This window comes from Mus pahari, chromosome 3 (assembly GCF_900095145.1).
Source record: "Mus pahari chromosome 3, PAHARI_EIJ_v1.1, whole genome shotgun sequence".
NCBI classification, from domain to species: Eukaryota; Metazoa; Chordata; class Mammalia; order Rodentia; family Muridae; genus Mus; species Mus pahari.
The window spans coordinates 88,162,723-88,171,248 of NC_034592.1; positions in this window are offsets into that span (position 1 = coordinate 88,162,723).

An 8,526-nucleotide genomic window follows, 5' to 3' on the forward strand; every position below is an offset into this window, starting at 1 on the left:
GAATCTGATATGGCTATGTATTAAGGGAAGGCACATGGATCTGTTTCCCAACTAAAGCAAGGACATTGGAACATTCGTTATACAAAATGCCACCATTCCAGGAGACTGAGTTTCCTTGAACTTTTGCCTCGGGACAGCGCCCAGGTTTTTGGGGCCTGTTGGCGCTTGTCACTACTGGAAAGACTGTAGCATCTGAGGAGTTTCATGAGCCTCCCTACTCCCTTCAGGAGGCTGTTTCTATGAATAGGAATTAGCTGTACTGTAAACCTCCACATCACACTAAGGTGTGGTTAGTCTGTAAACTACATTGCAAAAATTCTTATTCATAAAAACGTTTAGCGTGTATGGGTGTTTTGCCCTCTGTGTGTATCTGTGCACCACTTGGGTGCCCAGTGTCTGTGGAGGCCACTGGTGGTATTGGATGCTCTGGGTTCTGAGACTTGAAATCGAATCATCTGGCTCTGGAACTGAAGTCAGTGCCATTAACTGCTGAGCCGTCCCTCTAGCCCCTCAATAAATGGAATTTAACCATTGACATCAATGTTGCCCCAACCAGACTCTACTGGAACAAAGTCCACTTCTTGCTCACAGGCCTTCTTTCACATATTTGAACCTCTGGATGAGACATGCCTAAATTGAAGACAGCTTCAATGGTTTGATTCTTAATGAAAACTCAACTAGTTCAGGACTGACTTGGCATGATGGTAACAATGTTCCAGATCCAGATGTGTTCCAGATTTCTTTTTCCATTTTTTAACACAAGACCTTTTTAAATATATTTTTTTAAAAACAAACAAAAACCTCAAGTAGCTCAGACTGGCCCTGTACCTCTGTCTCACGTGCTGAGATTCCAGCTGTGTGGTACATGCTAGCCACGCTTTATTTCTAAGGTCACTTTATAGTTACAGATTGGCAACCTGTCCTATGTATTCAGGGAAGAATGATAAAAACTAAACAAAAAGATGTTAAAGAGGTAAATAAACTGGGTCTCTAACAGTAATGTGGAGAAGGGGCCTAGAATGCAAATTGAGGGCAGTGTCAATAGGAGCAGACTGAACTGTGGGTGAAGTTGCAGTGCCTAAATGGTAAATAGGCCTGGTTTGTTAGTAGATATGGGGGAGTAGAAGAAAACATTGATTCCCAGGTTTCTGGCTTTATGAGAACTCAAATGGTAGGAGAGCTGTCATTGGAGATGAGATTTGTACTTCGGAGTTCAGGGACATGAGATGCCCAGAAGTAGGCTGGATGTGAGTATGAAGGTGTGGTTGGATGTGCAAGAGAGTACATATAAAGTCTTAGGGATACGGTTGCTGTGATGAAACACCATGACCAAAAACAAGCTGGGGAGGAAAGAGCTTATTTTCATTTGGCTTACACTTCCATATCATTGGAAGAGGTTGGGACAGGAACTCAAAACAGGGCAGGAACCTGGAGGCAGGACCTGATGCAGAGGTCATGGAGAGGTGCTGCTTACTGGCTTACTCTCCCACTCCACCCAGCTTGTTCAGATCGCTATCTTATAAAGCTTAGGATTACCAGCCCACGGATGATCCCACCCAAAATGGGCTGGACCTTCCCACATCAATCACTGATTAAGACAATTCTCTACAAGTTTGCCTGTAGCCCAGTCTTATGGAAGGAAGCATTTTCTCAATTGGGATTTCTTCCTCTCAGATGACTCTAGCCTGTGTCAAGTTAACATAACATTAGCTAGCACACCAGAGAACACTCGGTTGTTAGGGAATAAGGGAAAAGACTCTCAAAAGGCAGTCAAGAAATCAGTAGCAAAATACCTTGGGTTTTAGAATTTATGAGCATTGAGTTCTAAAAAGAGAGACTAGATCATAGGAGATACACAAGACAATGTATACAAAATGATGAAAGGCCCAGTAAACCATCAGTCGTATTTATAACCAGGCCATAAATGCATGGGGGTAAACCCACCAAACATTCTCTGGGAGCAGCGTGGATCCTGCAGTGGTAGGGGTTACAGTGCAGTTGCAGAGGTGGCACTAGGCTGAGGGTCCAACCAGCCTTCTTGCCAGCTGCTGTGAATTTTATGAGGTTGTTGCTTGGGGGTACCCGGATAGTAAGGGGGCTCAGAACAAAGTCTGCAAGTCTCTCTCCTAGGAGGCTAGGCGTCCTTTCTTATGCAGGACCAGACTCTGAGTGTCTATGTATCCTCAAACCAGGTTACAGTGATGAGGACATCTTTGATGGGGGGCTTCCAGCTTATCCACCCAGTAGATTCTCATCTCCATGTCGCACAGAAAAAGGACTTTGGCTCTTATACCGAGAGTGCCCTCAACGGGCATAAAATGCCTGAGACTGTGTGTTCCTTTTGGCCCTGGGTGAGTTGCAACTGTAACCAGGAAAGGGCTGTCCCATCCCTCATCCACTAGGTCACACAGGTCTACATGAAGGTCATGGATCCTGGTACCTGGGGAAGCCAAGTGGGAGGTAGAGTTGGCAGTCTTACCTGTTGCAGCATTAACTAACTGCCAGGCTGGATTTAGGAGAGAGTGCCTGGTGCGGAGAAGCATAAGCAGCAAGCAGCAGGGTCAGGAAAACTAGAGTTGCAGTTTTGGTGGATAGACAGGGTGTGGGGCGACCTTCCGTTGCTCTTGTGGCCGTTCATCTGGAAGTCTCCTCCAATGGAATCTCAACTGCTGGGTTGTCTCCCTCCTGGGAGGCTTAATGTGGGAGTGGTGTATCTACAGCCACATTCCTTCCATGGGCATGGTCAGGATTATGGTGTAAGGTCCTTTTCAGAGAGGTTCCAGAGTCTTGTGGTTATGTCTCTTAATCCAGATTTCATTACCTCTCATAAACCTGGCAGATGGCAGGCCAGAGTTACTTCTGGACCCTATGAGGGCATCCAAGGATCTTAAAAACTTTTGTTGATCATATTCAGCTAAGATATCCGACTGGAGGTTAGTCAGCATGGGAGGTGCCTCCCATATAGGATCTCAAAGGGGGCAAGACCTAAAATATAGCAGGTGTTCCTAGCCTTTTATAAGGCATAAGGTCAATTTGGTCAGTGCTTCCTTCAGGGTCTGATTCATCCTCTGTACTTTCCCCGAATGCTGGGTTCAGTGTGCACAATGTAATTTCCAAGTGGCTTTGAGATTGAGTTACCTGAGAGATGAATGCTGGCCCATTGTCAGACCCAAGCAGGGTAGGCAAACCATGCCTGGATATGATGTTTCCCAGAAGCTTCTTTGCCACTGTGTTGGCAGTCTTTGTAGGATAAGCTTCTACCCATCCTGAAAAAGTTATCTATAAAAACTAGCAAATACTTATATCCATGTGTTCCTGGTTTTATGTCTGTACAATCTATTTCCCAATTAGCCCCTAACCATTGACCCCTGATTCTCCTTGATTAGGGCCTTGAGGGGTTCACAGCCTGAGAGGTGGGACAGTATGAGATTACCTGAACAACCAAGTATCCTAAGTCAAATATTTTGTACCTTGCCCCTTGCAGCAATTCCTTCAGTTTTTGGTGACCCAGGTGTGAAGCTTGATGAATCTGGTGGATGAGTTATTTAGCAAACCCCTTAGGTAGGATGGTGCAGCCTTCAGAGGTCAGCAACCATCCGTCTCTTCTGTAAACTCCTTGGCTGGGAGGAGCAGGTGGCAAAGCTACCAGGATGTTGGCATTGGAAGCTTGGGGTGGCCTCTCTTGTAGCTGTATCAGCTAGTCTGTTCCCCTGGGCTATTTCTGATGTCCCTTTCTGATGCCAGGGGCAATGAGTTATGGCCACTTTGAGAGGAAGCCATAATGCTTCCAATAAAGCAAGTATTTCTTCCTGATTTTTGATGGTTTTTTTCCTTCAGCAGGCAATAATCCCCTCTCTTGGTATGGATGGGACCCATGTACATGAGCTGTAGCAAAGGCATATCTGCTGTCAGTGTCGATGTTAGCTATGGCCCCTTTTGTCAGTTTTAAAGCCTAGGTTAGAGCCATTAGTTCAGCTTTCTGGGCTGAAGTTCCCGGTGGCAAAGCAGTTATCCAAAAAACCACCACCCCTTTCTGGATAAAACTGCTTCCATATGTGAAGTAGATATGTTCCATGTCTGACCTAGGCATGCCAGTCATGTCCAGCCTGGTGTTCTGGATGAGCCCCAGCAATCATACTGCCCGTCTGAGGATGGGTCAGGTAGCAGGGTGGCTGGGTTGAGGACAGATGATGGGTTATATCTTATGCAAAGGGCATAAAAAGTAGAGCCTGAAAGTGCACCAGTGGTGCTGGATTCTTGAGGGTCCCCTCAATAGAATGGGAGGTAGTGATGACAAGTTCTTGCCCGATGGTTATTTTATCAGCATCCTTGGCTAACAGGGCAGTAACAGCTATGATCCAGAGGCAGGCCACCCATCTTTGGGCCATGGGGTCCAGCTTCTTAGATAAATAAGCCACATGTATTTTCCATGGTCCCAAAGTTTGGGTGAACCCCCCCTTTGCTATCCCCTTTCTCTCATCCACATACAGGTGGAAAGGTGTGTGAATGTCTGGGGGAACCAAGGCCAGCACCTCCCATAAGGCCATAAGGCTTTTCATAAAGTCTTAAAAGCCATGTCCATCACAGGGATCCATTCTATTTTATCTTCTTGGCCCCTAATGACTTCTTATAATCATTTGGCTATCTCGGTGAACTCTGGCACTCTACCACCTGTAGATCTCAAAATTTCCATACTCAGCTTTGGATTGATAGAACTAGGATGCTAAGGATGGTTTGCTTCCAGGCGTCCAGTAGCATGCATTGTTCACCCTACTCCACATTGAGTATGGAGCCCAGATGGGAGACCTCATGTTGACCAAGCTGTGCCTTCTCAGCAGACACTGGTAGCCAAGTTGATTCAGCTCCTGTATCAGGTCTTATGTGGCCTCCTGGCATGTCTCTAAGTCAGGGGCTGCAATCAAGATTTTTTTTTTTTTTTGCAACGATGATTTTTCATGTCATTAGTTGCAGTTAAATGCTGTGTAGAATAATGAATAATTATATTTTGTTTTAAGATTATTATTATTATTATTATTGGTTTTTTGAGACAGAGTTTCTCTGTATAGCCCTGGCTGTCCAGGAACTCACTTTGTAGACCAGGCTGGCGTCGAAATCAGAAATCCGCCTGCCTCTGCCTCCCAAGTGCTGGGATTAAAGGCATGCGCCATCATGCCCGGCTAAGCTTATTATTTTTAACTGGTTGTTTAGGGTTAGCATTAAAGCCTTCACCTATTTATGGTGGGTTAGGTTTAATTATTAGAGGTTTTATGGATTGTCTAATAGTTTTAGGATTTGGTGGATCACTTTTAGGTTTAATGGTTTGTTTTTTTTTTAATTTGTTTAGGTGGAATATTGGGGGTGGCCAGTTATTTGGGGGGTGGACCTGCCAGTACTCACCAGAGTCCTCATTCAGTGCCCTGTCAAAGATGATGAGTGAGTTCTTGAATCCTTGAGGCAGGCAAGCCAAGAGAGTTGTCCATTGAAGCCTCTCTTCAAGTCCTGCCATTCAAAGGCAAATAGAGACTGGGTTTGGAGCACCAGGGGCAAACTGAAGAAGGCATCCTTCAGGTCTAGCACAGTGTATATTGTGTGCTCCTGCCCTGGAGGGAGGCTGCTCAGCACAGCAGTGTGTATGGGTTTGTAACTGTGGGATGAATGTCTTCCATCAGCTTATTTATCTCCCTTAAATCCTGCACAGGCCAATAGTCATTAGAATTGGGCTTCTTGACCAAAAGAGGGGAGTGTTCCATGCATATTGGCAAGGAATCAGAATCCCTACTTCCCAGAGCTGGTTAATGTGAGGGGTGGTCCCTGTTCTGGCTTCTCTGGGCATTGGATATTGCCTAATTTGGGCTGGGNTAGCNCCAGCCTTTAATTGGACTAGAACNAGGGCCTGATGATGGGTAAGTCTCATTGGATATTTTTCTGCCCAGACCTTGGGGATTTCTGCCAGAAACCTCTGGAGTAACAGTCTAGAAGATGGGCCTGGTTGAGGGAACACTTNTATTCTTTTAAGGCCAAGGTCAGAATATGGATGGGGCCATTCTTACACAGTACTTCCACTCCCTCTGGGCCAACATGGATTTGGGCTCCTGTTTTGGGGAGGAGACCTCTTCCCAGCATGGAATATGGGCATCCAGGGATGACAATAAATGAGTGGGTTGCCCATCCCCCTCCCAAGTCCACCTTTCTTTGTATGAGTCCCTGGATAGGGCATAGCTCCAGTTGCCCCTTGCAACCATGTTTTCCAATTTGACAATGGCCCAGGCATTGTCTCAAAAGAGAATGTTGTGCNTCTGTGTCCACCAGAAAGTCTGTGGGCCTCCCCTCTGCCTTTAGGGTTACCCAGGGCTCATGGAGGGGAAGCCCTGACACCTCCATCACCTGGTNCTTCTAATCCTGGAACCTTTGGCTCTCTCTGACTCTTTAGGGCACTCATGCTTCCAATGGCCTTCTTCTTTGTGATAGGCACATTGGTCCCTCTCTAGTGGAGAACAGGGTTTTTCTTCAGTGGGGGTGGGCTTACCTTTGCCCCTTCTGCCANCTAGGTTTTTCAGCTCTCTCTCATCAGGACAGCTGCAGCTCCTGGCAGCAAGCAGCACTTGCCAGTCCTTTTTGTCTTTCGAATCTTGGGGGTCTCCTTGTGGCTGAAAACCTCCCCAGCTATGGCCACTCACTCATTCAGTTGCTTACCCCACAACTGTCCATCCACTGAAGGTTCCAAGGGATGTCAAGGGCAGTTTGGCCATGTTGATAGCTAANTGGTGCNCTCTGGCTTATGGGTCAAAAGGAGTGTAGGTCCTATAGGATTTAAAAAGACTTTATAGATACTCCCTGGGGCTCTCATTCTTTCCCTGAATCTCCTGGCTTTCCTTAGATAAGTTTGTGGGCCATCTGGCAGCCTCTCCAATCCCCCTTACCCCATCAGAATCTGGCGATAGACCCAGAGCCTCTCTTTACCTTTAGGAGTGTTAAAATCACACTTGGGACCAGTCAAAGGAAAGGCTGCATCAATATCAGCCTGGACTTGAGTGGGCAGCCCATTTGCTCCAGAATCAATTTCCAGGTGGCTCCCATGATCCTCTCTCTCTCCCCTGTCATGAAGAGGACCTGGAGCAGTTGCTGACCAGGTGGGCAGGTGAGGCAGCATGGTGGGATCCAGAGGCCTGTGAGAACAGATCTTCTATCTGAAAATGGGGCNTTCTGTAACTTCCAATTGTAAGATCATTACTGGTGAATGGCACATATGTCATGAACTGTCTCCCCCNAGCATCTGGGGTCCCCATAGCCCCAAGGCATAAGGCCATAGTAGAGTCTGCCCTCTGGGGCCTGAGTATGAGGTAGACTGTAAGTGGAGTCAGGAGAGTCGGGGCTGCTTCTCCCTCTGCCTGTGTTGGCTGGGCAGGGGCAGTGATGGCAGGAGTAGGAACATAAGGAGGGGGACAGAGATCCTCCTCAGGAGCAGAAGGGGAGAGCAAGGCAGGGCGCCCAGACTGACCTTACTTTAGAGGAAGAAGTGCAGGGAGCATCCAGGCTGGTGACAAAATATGTCCCATCCAAACAGGGGGCTTCTTCACCAGGTATTTCCACGTGGTGATATTATAGAACTTGGTCCAGGTGGCCCCTGGGCTCAAAAACTCTAGCCTTCACCCTGTGAATGATGGGGAGATGGNAAGTCCCCTCCTCAGGCCATGCTGCTTTATAGATGGGCCATTTGTTCCTACATAAGATGGTGAGTTTGTGGGGACCAGAGTCTCCTGAGACTAGGTGAAAGTCTTTAAAATGGTTCGGTACCAAGCCCAGTAGGGTGCTCTGTGCCCATCNCATCCTAGAAATCAAAGTTTTTATGAGAGGACAAAAAGCACAAACAGCACAAATCTGTTTAGGGTGTCCTAGCTGGTGACTCCCAGCTCTTCCTCTTTGTTTTGGTCTACAAGTGTTTTCTGTGTTTCTTCTATAGCTCGGACTCCGTAATTGTTTCTAGGCTAGGGAAAGAGTGGACATCCTGCCCTCCTTTGTCATTTAGGATACAGCAAATACAGACTCACCAGACTGCAGGGGAAATGGGTTATGTTTTGGAGGATAGACACTACAGGGGACAACAAACAATGATGACGACAGCAACAACAACAACAACAACCCCACCAGGAAATGTTCCTGTGGGCAGAAAGACTTAAAAAAGAAAAAGAAAAACACAACATAAACCTCTGTGGCTGGATAACTGCTTCCTCTCTGCCTGCATAATTGCTTCCTTTCTCCCTCATGCTTCCTTCTCCAGCTTGGCACAAAGCAGGTCTGAGATGCTACAGCATCAGGACCGATGCTCAGAGTATTTCTTGTTCCCTTAGGAGGCCAACCTCTCAGGGTGTTTATTATTTTTAAAATTATTATTCCCCTGTGCCTTTCTTTCTTGTCATGAGTCTTTCCAAATGATAAGGACAATTCTGTATCACATCTTCACGTAGTTCTGGTCCCTGACCAGTCCACAAAAGGTTTCAAATGCACAACAGGATTTTGTCTTGATTC